Genomic DNA, 12,607 nt, shown 5'->3' on the forward strand with positions numbered 1-12,607 from the left:
AGCAGAACAGACAATGCCTTGTTCTTTACAGAAGGCATTCTACTTTGCAAATACACTGTTCACAAGACAAACACAGGGATATGCGCTAACTTCCTTGTACTCCTGTCAAACAATGTGGTTTTGATTTTCTTACCTACCTGGGACAGTGTGGATTCCACCAAGAGATTAGCAGATAGCTAATGCAAATTAGAGGTCACAGCAAGCATTGCCCACAATGACATGTCACACACAAGCCAGCCTCTATAAATGACAGAGTTATATTTACCCAAGTGTTCTTCCACTTATAGGGACGTTGCTTAGTGCCGCGTCCTGGCGTGACGCTTCATTGGGAACAGTGAGCGGTTCAGTGCACGGAGGCGTACTGCTTTACACGCTGCTGTGGTAGTAAAACAAAACAACGATCAGTGAAAGGCCAGAGACAAAAATCTTGCTGATCAAAAACAATGCAAAGCACACAGATAACCCAGCAGGCCCAGTCAGAAGCATTTACTGTTCAGATTAGGGGTTGTTACATAAATCCTGGAAGCCTGTAGGCTCAAATTTCGCACATCCGGTGTTAATGACCTAGGAGGGTTGAAGGGTGACTAACTTGCCAGGACTGTACCTTGCATCCTCCAGATTGCGTTATGTATCAACAAGCATTCATATCACTGAATTATTCCGCCAGATTCTGTCACATTCAAGGTGGAGCACACACCACAGCATGTGTGCGGCTGTAAAGAGGTGTAGACATAGGCAGACAGGGCTCTTTGGAGATTGCAGTCCACTATAAGTAGCATTTGTAGGATACATCAATGATGCAAGCCTGAAAGTTAAAACAAGCAGTCACCAGAACAATGCTTCTGGTATTTACACTTACAATGAATCAATTGTGTGTTAAGATTGGAAAAATCTATGTCTATGTACACCACGGTACGCTCACCTAAAAACAAAAATCGCATCGCTAGTGTCCAATTCACCAGTCCTATACTCTCCGTCAACCTAGACTCAAAGTACCTGGTTGGGCAGGCTCTGAGACCTAGGCCTGAGCCACTGATTGACAGGTCACAGGTAGAGCAGCACATAGTCACAAACAAATGCACAAACAGGAAACTCAGATCAGACCCACAAGTAGGTGCAGGGACACTACAATGGTCCCAGGAGCTAGGCCCAAACAAAGCACACGTGGCTGGAGGGGTGCTTGTATTTCAAAAACTCCATAAAATCAGATGCTACATGTAGTTAGGAACACTTAGCCAATCATAACACAGCACGCACAGTAACGGGAGGCGATCACCCGCCCCTCATGCTGGACATCTGGACACGTTGTCCACTGGCCTTCATTGTGTCCATGCAAGGTCAAGGCCCACCTGCATTTGTTATCAATAACCATATTTATGACTCCAAGACTACCGCTCACATTCTTGACCAAAAAAGGAATGTATAAATTGTTTTATGGTAATCAGAGAAATGCGTAAAGCACAGCCCAGATCTATTGTACCTTGAGAGTCCTCAAACCCCAAATTCTTAACTCTTGAACTAAATATTACCCCCGGGAGAACAAACTGTTCCTGTTTAGCCACACACCACGTCTTATTTATTTTTTCGAGGTAAATTCACATTTAAGCAACATTTTTGTGGACAAAACTTTAATAACAAAATAAAGATTTATCACCGCAACCTTTGACTTTTAACCACTTAGCTGCATTTGCCACCCTACATGCTGAGCCCTTTTTTAAAAATATTTGAGACACTTTGCGTTCAAACTTTTGGAACTTTTTTTCACGTAAATTATTCAAGTCAAAGTTGCCTCCTTTTCCATATATGTTGCTTATTCTAATAGGACCAGTGTTCCTGGACTTCCCAGGACGGAACTGAGAAAATAGTCAAAATGGAGCAACATTTTTTTTTTTTTTTTTTTTTTTTTTTTACACGAGAAAAACAGACTGTGCAAGAAAGTGCGTTTTTTAAATCTAAAAAATTCATTAACAACAAGGTTTCCTGTGTGAACACCACCACCTTGGCAGCTTTCAGGAACCAGCAGTCGTGAAAAAAACAAACCTACCATCAAAAACAGGGACAGGATCATCCAGGTAAAGAAATGCTTCATTGAGACGTGTCTGCTGGTATGTCTGGCCCTCCCCCCTAATTATGAGTTACCTCATCGAAAATGTGGTGAACAAAATCTGTAAAATGATGTGTAACAAGTTATAGCCTTCGAATTTTAAAATTGTCAACAGCAACAAAAATATACTTGATTGCCTGCAAGTGTCCAAAAAGTGTCTCCTGCCTTGCACGCCGCGTCCCACCCTGTGCGCCTGCATTTCCCTTAGAGTATACCACGCTTCCCAGGCTCCTGCTCTGTAGCTGACGTAACAAACTAGCATGACCGCTCCTTACCCACAGTGGGCGACCTCTTTGTGAAGGAAGGTCTTCTTTCCCTTTAACCAACACAACTGACCAGGCCCTTCCCAGTGGTCAATACCGGACACATCCACAGCTCCGCTACACGTTCCGGACTCTTTGGAACCACAAACTCAGTCGTGCTACACTTTTCATTACATAAGGGGACGGGTCAACACCTGATAACCTGTCTATACAAAGCCCTGAAAGAGCGTCCAGGGATCTCACTTGTGGCACTCCAGGGGAAGTGGGAAGGCCACTTCAGTTGGGCAATCCCCGACACCGTATGGAACAGTGTGCTGGAATTCCCTCAGCGAGTATCCCGGAATGCATGCTTCCAGAGCAGTCAGTTCATAAATTTACAATAAACACATGGAGGTGAAGACGTGTTTCGCCAGCCGCCCACTCCCCTGTGGTGGCCGACTGGGTGGGGGTGGAGGGGGGGGGGGAGAGGAAATAGCTGAAGACAAAGCCCTTTGCTACAAGGAATCCTGGCGTCTCAAAGTGACACATTTACACAGCATGGGATGTGCTCCTAGACCACTTCCTGCAAATCACCAGAAATTATGCCTACCCCTGTGAACACCCAGCTACTTGACACAGCTGACAGACTTATCCACGCCGAGCGCCGGAACTCAGCTTGCTCCAGCATGCTGCCACTATACACAATGGTCCTTTCATTACTTTTTGCACCCACCCCGTACACCAGTTCAGCCCCAAACACTTGCCTTGCTGCACCCCAGTCATTGAACAGCCACTTCCTCCCTATGGCTGCCTTAACTTCTTGTGTTACTGTTCCTACAGACTTGTATCTTCATCATTATGAGAACTTATGATATTAATGCTTTACCCCAGGTCACTGTCTATTATGTGGGTCACAGATGTTGATAAAAAACTGTTACAGGAAAAATTGTCAATAAAAATAGTTAAAAACAACAAAAATATATTTAACAAAAGCATAAGTACCCAGAGTGTGCTACTTGAACATCGATCAGCATTCAAGTTAAATTAACCATTAATTTTTAAGAAAATATTTGCGGAAAAGAGCATCAAAAGTAGAAGCAGCAAAGGCAACCATCTTAGTAAAGGTGAGGGAGACCACAGACAAAGGGGGTCATTCCGACCCTGGCGGTAAAATCCGCCAGGGCCGGGGACCGCGGATGCACCGCCAACAGGCTGGCGGTGCATCCCTGGGCATTCTGACCGCGGCGGTACAGCCGCGGTCAGAAACGGGAAACCGGCGGTGTACCGCCGGTTTCCCGCTGCCCTGGGGAATCCTCCACGGCGGCGCAGCTTGCTGCGCCGCCATGGGGATTCCGACCCCCATTACCGCCATCCTGTTCCTGGCGGTTTTGGCCGCCAGGAACAGGATGGCGGTAAGGGGTGTCGTGGGGCCCCTGGGGTGTCGTGGGGCCCCCGTAACAGGGCCCCACCAAGATTTTCAGTGTCTGCCATGCAGACACTGAAAATCGCGACGGGTGCAACTGCACCCGTCGCACCCTTTCCACTCCGCCGGCTCCATTCGGAGCCGGCATCCTCGTGGAAGGGGGTTTCCCGCTGGGCGGGCGGGCGGCCTTCTGGTTGTCGCCCACCCGCCCAGCGGGAAACTCAGAATAACCGCAGCGGTCTTCAGACCGCGCAGCGGTATTCTGGCGGCTCCCGCCGGCCCTGCGGTTACTGCGGCCGGCGGGAGTCAGAATGACCCCCAAAGTGTCTTGGAAGTGGTCAAGGACCATCAGGAGATCCTCATCCACCTGCTCTGGAGCATCAAGGTGTGGCGGAAAGCCTTCTGCAGATGGCAAGAATTAGGGTAAAACAGAGAAGAAGGAACTAACTGGTTACATGACCCAAATGGCACAATGAGTCACGAGACACAAAGAGCAATAATGCATTACGGGCCCAGACAGCACAATAACCAGCTGCAAGAAACGAGAAAAGGCAATAACCAGTCACAGGGCCCAGGAAGGTATGAGAATCAACTCAAATCAAAATCGGATCAGGAAACTGGAAAAGCAAAAGGGAACGAGAAGAAATACATGGAAGCTATTTAGAAATGGCTCTGGAATGGCTAAAGGTCAGAGGGATTTCAAGATAGGGGATGAGGGGGTAATAGATGGACTGCTTCAGCCAGGGTGGTTTGGACATCACAGCTTCATGCTTTAGCCCCAATGGTTGCAAAACTGATTTTCAGAGACGGTACACATGAACAAATTTACTAAACAGAGTGCGGGCTATCATCCAAGGTCCTTCACAAGAGGAGTATAGCCACCTTCACTAAAGTAAAGATAAAACAAGCATTAACTAAGCCAATAAGGCTTGCATAAAAGACCTATTGGTTTTGGCAATCTTTTACCCATGTTTCACAGCACCATCCTGACCTTCTGCAAGCAATTAGGGAAAAAAAGTGCTTTAATATGGCCAGTGCCATTGCGTCAGAGCATTTTATTTAAAAAAAAAAAAGTTTTTTTTTTTTTTTTGTTTTTTTTTTTTTTTTAGACTTTCAACCATGTTGCACAGCAGTTGTGCAAAAAACATTGTCAAAGCCGATAGGTCACACAAACTAAACCTGATGGCTTGGCAAATTCTTGTTTCAAACTGTGGACATGCAACAAACAGACCTTAACGGCCGAAAGGGGGCAAACAATGGGATGGAGTGAGGTGGAAGGCAGAAGCAACAACACAGAAGAACAGGAGTGCGGGTGGGTCAAGCAACAAGATATGAGGGCGGTGGGAGGGCAAGCCAAGTAAAGTAAAAGAGCAAAGGAGGGACAAGGCAAACAACAAAGACAAGCAAGGGGCAAGCAACAAAACAGGAAGGGCAAGTAACAATGCAGGAGGAGGTGGGTGAAAGCGAAAATGCAGAGCAGAACAGGTAGGGAAACCTCCTGCAAACACATGCACTCTTATGGCGTGCTGCGACTAAAAGAAAAATGTAGTTGCAAAAAGCAGGAGCAATGGAAGGACACTAGACAAGGAAGCAGTAAGCAGGGGAGGGACAAACACATGAAGAGGAAGTTAAGCCAGCATGTGCAAACCAAAGAGGCAAGGATGAAGCAAACCAATGGAAAGCAGTAAGAAGGCTTTAAGTAAAGAAAATGTCTTGCAAGCAGAAGCACATGCATGGCCTCGGCGAGACCTAAAAATATCCTGGGAGGTCACACTGAAAAGTTGCATTAGTGATGGGGCCTAAGGATCCTCTTTGTTTGGGCTCCCAATAGCAGACTGATCTGTGGTGGTGATGGTATTCCCAATCAAAAGATGCAAGGGGGATTCTTGTATCCACCCCATAAATGTGCTGTCATACGCACATTATCAGAGCAAGGACAAGGAGCCTCACAGATTGAAAAACAATGTTAATTTTATCCAAAGAAGATTGTAAATTTCAGGCTCACAATATCTTGGCTGACTCAAGGAGTTCTTAGCATTTGCGTTTGGTCAGAGGACACACAAAAGCAACTTAAGATACCTCAAACAAAACCTCTCAGCTTGAAGATATAGACTGGAAAACATCCAGTACACGTGACGATGAGGGTACCTTAGAATTATTCAGAAACTGCTTTTTACAAACTTCGCAGAAGTATAGCCTGAGTGGCTGTTCCGTTAGTCTGGCACGGTCACATGGTCCAGTCTGAAAAGGCCAAAGCTTGGGCCATTCAGCCACGATGCACTCCCCCAAAAACAGCCAGCACAAGACCCTTTCAAGCTGCCCCATCTGGTGGCGTCAGGCCATCGGGCTGCTTACACCATCAGACAGAAGCACGCACTGCCAGCTGCAGACGTGGCTGAGGAGACTTACCAGAGTCTGAAGACCAATGACGAAGGGAGGGTTGTGTGCCAGCCCAGTCAGCAAGCACGCTCTATGCATTTATGGTTGTTTGAGATTGTGGCAGAAGATGAGCCGGTAGTTCCTCATTGAAGAAACGTGAACTTTGGACAGCACTTCAGCAGGTAATCTGGAAAACAAGGGTTCAGTGGTAAAAAGCAAAGCAAATCTTTGGAACGAAGCTTGCTCCGAGGTTCGCCCGTATGCTGCCTCTCTGGGGTTACTAAAGAACCACAAGCACACAGGCGGACTCCTGCAGAGCTAGTGTCCAAGCTGCCCAACAAGGGAGAGAGTATACCCAACCTTTCTCCAACCCTCACACCCTCTTATGTGACTCAAATACCCCAGAAAGCCACAAGGGCAGCACTCTGGAAGCCATCATGGATATTCGGGATTGAAAAATATGAAACTACCAAGCCCAGACACCAGGAGGCTTGCTGAAACAAAGTTTAATCTTGCAGGAGCTGCTCGAGTCCACATCGCAGAGGGTCAGCGCAATGCTGGCTGCCTCAACAGTTCACTGAACAAGCATTGAAAATAGACTTGAATGAGCACCTGCACTGGACCACAATCATTTATGCTTTCAATGTATGAAACCGCTCCAGGGAGAGAGATACAAATCGGACAGTGGTTACTCAACAACAAACACTGGCAAAGCCAACATGTCCAGTTGATAATGTGTAAAGAGTAGTATGGACAGTTACACTCGTCTAGCTGCCTCCAGAGGGAGGGGGCTGGGCGAGCGTAGCTCACGGGCCTGTGAAAACTGTCAAAAGTATAGACATTGCTAGTTAGGCAGACCGATCTGTCAGACAATCTTCCAGAGTTAGGTTTTGTTGCCGGAGGCCCTAGGTCACACATTACTATACACTATGGAACTTCTCTATACAACACTACTGCACTATATGCCACTCTCCCACACGTCCCTCCAGTCTATAGCTCTCCACTCCACTGTACTATACTGCACGCCATTGCTCTACCACATTGTTAGCCACTATCCGCTTTAGTCCTCTCAACTGACAGTACTCCACTCTACTGTAGAGTAACACGGTCAACCAACTTTACAAAATCAACCAGACTGTATGCCCCTCTAATCCACTGCAGTCTACATCCCTTTTCAATACTGTACCACACTTCATTGTACTCTACTGTACAACAGGGTACTACAATTTATACTTTAAATCGACTGCATGCTATGCCACTCCACTCTACAAAGTGCCAAGCCACTCTATAGTACCCCACTACAGTGTACTCCACTACATTGCACTCTATGCCGCTCCACTGTCCGACACTAGTCCACTGTATGCAACTCCAGAACAGTAGACTCTATGACACTCTACTCCACGGCCATCCACTACTACACTGTATGACACTCGACGACACTCAACTTCTCCGAGATACGATGCGCCACTGTATGACAGCACTCCACGACACTTCTCCACTGTACTGTATGACACTCCACTTGACGATACTCCACTAGGATTTTACTTCACTCTAAAACAGTCCACTCAATGAAAGCCTACGCCACCCTACTCTATTGTTCGACTCGCCATTCCACTGTACAACTCGCTGCTCAAGTATACAATAATTGACTCCACTATATGACACACCACGCCATTACACGATATACCATTTTAGTATACTGTATAATAAAGATCTACACTCTACTTTTCTCCATTCTATTCCGATCATCAATGCTCCAGTCAGTGACAACAGACTTTACCACACACTCCTCCACTGTGCTGTACGACTCACTCGCAACTCTGGACTCTATGCTTTGAAACATTAAACATTTTTAAAAAGCATTCAAATTCAATGTACGTGTAGCGGCATTGAGTGGAGTTGTGACATAGTTCAGTGTGGAGTGTTGTGGAGAGCCTCGTACAGTGCAGTGTTGTAGAGTGGTGCATCATTATTTGTGAGAACAGTGCATGATAGACTGGTGAGCTTTAGTTAGTGTTGTCTGGTTTGAGAGCCGAAAAGTGTGCACTACTTATAATAACATGAAGGTGGTGGACACATTGTAAATGAAAATTAATATGCTAACTTTAGAATTTTTCAAGTTTGTGCAGTTTAAATTTGGTTTGTATAGAGGAAAAAAGGTTTCGTAACTAATACCAAACTTTAACATTTGTTTTTTTTCATTGATAATTATTATATATAAACATAAAAACAGTGTTGAGCTCGCTGGAAAATCTGTGGTGCTCCCAGACCTACACCATGAGTGCCCACTCATATTAGAAGTCCTATCCCAGGTCAAAACCTACCCTTGCACAGTCTTGTCGCATAGGCTCTCATTATCTTAATGAGACTACTGGATTTTGAGCAGCAAGATCATCCACAATGTGGGGGACTGAGTCTGACCCAAGGTGGATGACGCTTGTCACTCAAAATCAGGGTTTTGCTCCGGCTAACTAGCAGTGCCTCATCTCCCCCCAATGGCAGAGACAATTGGGCAGCCGAGCGCATGACATATCAGTACTTCTCAGGGAAGTCGTGGTCAGTCAGGTCACAACTGGTTCTCTCATACACAATGCGGTCTCAAATATAAATGACAATAAAGGCAGTGTAAGTTTTAAAGATTGGTTTAATAAAACAAATGCATTTTGGATAGCAAAGCGTGAGCTGCAATAACCAGAACTACACAACACAGTAATATTAAAATAGTAACGACGAGAGTGAAGCACAAGAATAAGGCTATCATAGTGCCGCTAGATTATTCGCTCTCTAAGTTATATTTTGAGCACAGCATTTTAAGCTCTAAGCCTGCCTTTCAGGTTCACCCGGGAAGACATCAACCCTCATACCTAAGCAAAGGCCTGTAATCTGCGTCAGCATCTGCAACGGGGCAGTCAGCATCTAGTTGTGGTTCCCTGGCTGGAATCTCCCTCTTGACGTGTACTAGGACTAGAAAGTGTTTTTATAACTAGCATGCAGGTGTTCTAAGAAAATGTCCCTACGTAAAGATGTGTATTTTCTACAAATGCTGGAGACTAAACTTCTACCACGTTTACCGGCAATGTACCAGACTGTAGCCTTGACTGAAGCACAGGGCGAGCAAGAATGCATTATTTGAAAACACAGTGCTGAACTAAGCTAAAAAGTGTGATAGAAGAAATTAAAACAAGACTGTAAAAACTGGTTATTGTAAAATAAAAGTGCGAAGCTGAATAAAATATATCTAGGGCAAAGTGCACAGCGGCCTAGTATGTTAAACTAACGTGCATGGAGCTATACATAAAATGGCTACACAACAGTCTCTTCTGCGACAGCCCACATGCAGTGTGCACACACAGTCACGTGTAACCAGCCCAGAGCTTCTTACCCTAGCTTTGTCAAAGCAGCCTTTTAACAGGCAGACACACTGGCGGTTAACACGCTCAGTCCAGTTACAGTGAGTGAGACTCACAGGATACAGTAAAAAATCTAGGTAGCCAATTCTGGTGGAGTACGTGGGCTTCAGGCTTTGAGGCAGAGTTCAGCTGTGGTCAACCCACAGTGGACTCAAGCTCAGAATCACTGGAGAACCTTCACAGGACCAGTGGACCGCTCGGGCTGTACGCGTCGGGTGCAGAAGTGGGTCCAGGTGGGGTTTCGTGGTTCCTCAGGGTAGCATTCTTGTTCTTTTAAGGTTGGTTTCTTCTTGAACAGGTCCACTGTTCTCAAGAGACCTTGGTCTTTGTTGAAGGCAGGCAGACCTACCAGGGCTTTGGAGGTCGTCTTTCATACAAAATCATTGAGAGCTGCAGACAGGCCGGAAGGGCTGGGACTAAGTCAGTTGATGTCTGCAGTCTTCTCTGCTGTTGCACCGCTGTAGTGTCCAGCTCTTCTCAGGTCAATAGGAATCTGAGTTCTAGGGTTCAGGGGTGCCACCTAAATACTGACTTTAGGGGCGTTACAGGGGTGCCACATGGTAGGCAACGGGCTACTCACCTTTAGGGTAACTACAATCTTCTTATGACCACTTCCTATAGGAAGGGGGCATAGCACTAACCCTATTGGCCCAATTCCTTCTAAACGAGATCGAAGGAATGAGGGGTGGGACTAGCATGAAGTGGGCACTCCTGCTAAGTTAACTAATTTTCCCCACCAGTCATGCCGCCAAAAGTGGGGTCAGAAACAGAGGTCCGGCCTTCTCTGACATTTGGAGAGGCCAGGTTCACATTTCAAAGCTGGAAAGGCCTTTGAAGCTCCCCGACCTGGAATGTCCATCCTGCGTGGAAGAGATGTTATCACCTCTACCCAGAGAAGGCCTTTGTCCTGAGCCCTCAAGAGCGTTGGTTCTCACCTCAGGGAGCCACAACACTGTCTAAGGCGGCTGAACTGGTTTGCACCAGTCAGTGACAGTGCTAGGGTTAGGGTGCCCTCTGTGTCCATGTATTTACAAATCCATCATTGGATTCCGTGAGAGTTTATTAATACAAGATGTTTGATAACAACATCCCTATTGTCAGTGAAGCTATCAAGTAGCTCGTAGTGACCACTGTCCGGCACATGTACTTAAAATAGCTGCACTGTTCAAGTACGGCGTCACATGGAATGTAACGCACCCTGCCTTTAGGGCCAAAGGGCCTGCCAGAAGGGTGCCTTACAAATATTACATGCAGTGGGCAAAGGACAGGGCACACAGGTGTGCACCAAGACAAGCAGCCTGCGAAGGTGAGAGGGTCCCCGAGAGTGGCATAATCTGTACTGCATCTCTCAGGGGCCTTCTTTCTTGCCTCATGTCCCAAGTACCAAGGGTACCATCTACTAGGGACTTACAGTGGCAACTAAACAGTTTGGCAATCGGAACAAGCATTCGCAATGCAATAGGACTCACATTTGCTTGAGTTAAAGCTACTGGCGTTGTAAGTACATAATTGCACTTTTCTTGCCACATAAATTGGTCCATCCTGCTGCATAATGTGGTCCTCTGCCGCATAATACAAGTGGCTCTGCATTTACCTGCTTCCTCCACCTGCAGCCAAAAATCTAAATATTTCCAGAATTATTTTATTGAACATTCTAGTATCTTCACTGTGATGCTTAGAACAGACCAGAGAGGGCACAACTATAAAATGCGAAAGAAACATGGTCATGTAGCCATATATACAGCGCCTAGAGGGCATAACGACATGAAAACAGAATGGCTGAAAATAATGCAGTGTAACCATATATGTAACCCCTAGAGAGTGTAGTGCCTTACACATCTTCAGGCCTACTCCAATACTACTACAAACAAGGGCCTTCGAACACAAACAGCACTACTCCCCGATGTAAAAGAAAGGTTTCAGCCTGTAAAAGAAAGGTTTCAGCCATGAGAGAGCTTCAAGACATTGAATGGTGGGAGAGGTTACTATTCCCCGTAACCTAGGGTGGGGAACCAGAGATGACCTAGAAATAAAGAGGGTGTTGTGCTGAACTGTTTGGTGGTGGTCCCATGGTCGAAGGCTGAGTTATGGGCAAAAATGTTTTGAAAAAAGAAAAGCCCCACAAAGCATTAGGAGGTGCGTTTCCAGAGTGCAGCGAATATTTTAGTTTGAGGATTTCTGTGTTTATTTCTGTTGTAAATGCTCCAGTTTTTATATTTTTAAACTGCTCAACTTGTAAAACGCTCCTCATGTAATGCACTCCTCTGATCGAGGTTGCACTACATGAAACTTCACACCCTCGTGTAAAGTGCTCCTCCAATCGAGTTTGCGCTATATGAACCTTTAAACATTTTTAAAATAAATTAAAAGAACCCCCCTCCATCTTGCAGCCTTTGTGCGCAGACACCACAAAGAAACAGGGCATGCCCAAACCAAGGAAGAGGAAGAAACAACATACGACCACGCAGCACAAAGCGGTGAGGCAGAAGAAAAGGATAGTGCCCTACACTACGGTATCTGGCCGATGGTGCAATAATCCATGTCACAGGGTCAGTCTGCAAGATGTAACAAAGCAGCCTTGAGGCAGGACAAACGTGAAGTATTAATTTACCAAATCAAGGGAATTTTGAAAGGAAGGACCAGAATGAATGAAAGGGATGGGTGTGGTTAAAGCCCACAGAGTAGATTACAACATGTCGAAGAGCAGTGCTTGCGCCCTGCTAAACTCAACCTAAAAATGACTGCAGTTTTGGGAGAAAGATCTTGCACTGGAGACCTGTTTAGCAGGTACCCAGTGCACTTTCAGTCGATATTACACTAGAAACCAAGCAAAAAGTGGGCCCATGACCCATACAGCCCCACCCCCCCCAAACAAAACACAATAGGATTAAGCCAGCCATTTCCAGGGGAGGTTTCTAGTTCTAAGTGCAAGAACCTGGAAAGGCAATCTGCATTGGCATGGTCAGTCCCAGGTCTGTGCTCCACTGTAAAGTCCATTCCATGTAGGGAATGGACCACCTTAACAGTTTGGGGTTTTCATCCTTCATTT

General features: G+C 46.0%; 1 protein-coding gene across 5 annotated transcripts in view; it reads right to left on the reverse strand.

Moving 5' to 3' along the window:
- The window catches only part of FAM13B (family with sequence similarity 13 member B), a 387,820-nt gene that overhangs the window by 352,588 nt on the left and 22,625 nt on the right, over positions 1 to 12,607 (reverse strand). For all 5 annotated transcript variants that reach the window (XM_069212170.1, XM_069212171.1, XM_069212172.1 and 2 more), the window contains exons 2-3: positions 6,179 to 6,335; positions 266 to 376 (exon numbers count right to left, since the gene is read on the reverse strand). The gene's annotated coding sequence lies outside the window, so the exon portion shown is untranslated. The remainder of the gene's footprint in view (positions 1 to 265; positions 377 to 6,178; positions 6,336 to 12,607) is intronic.

Source organism: Pleurodeles waltl, chromosome 10 (genome assembly GCF_031143425.1).
Source record: "Pleurodeles waltl isolate 20211129_DDA chromosome 10, aPleWal1.hap1.20221129, whole genome shotgun sequence".
Classification (NCBI taxonomy): domain Eukaryota; kingdom Metazoa; phylum Chordata; class Amphibia; order Caudata; family Salamandridae; genus Pleurodeles; species Pleurodeles waltl.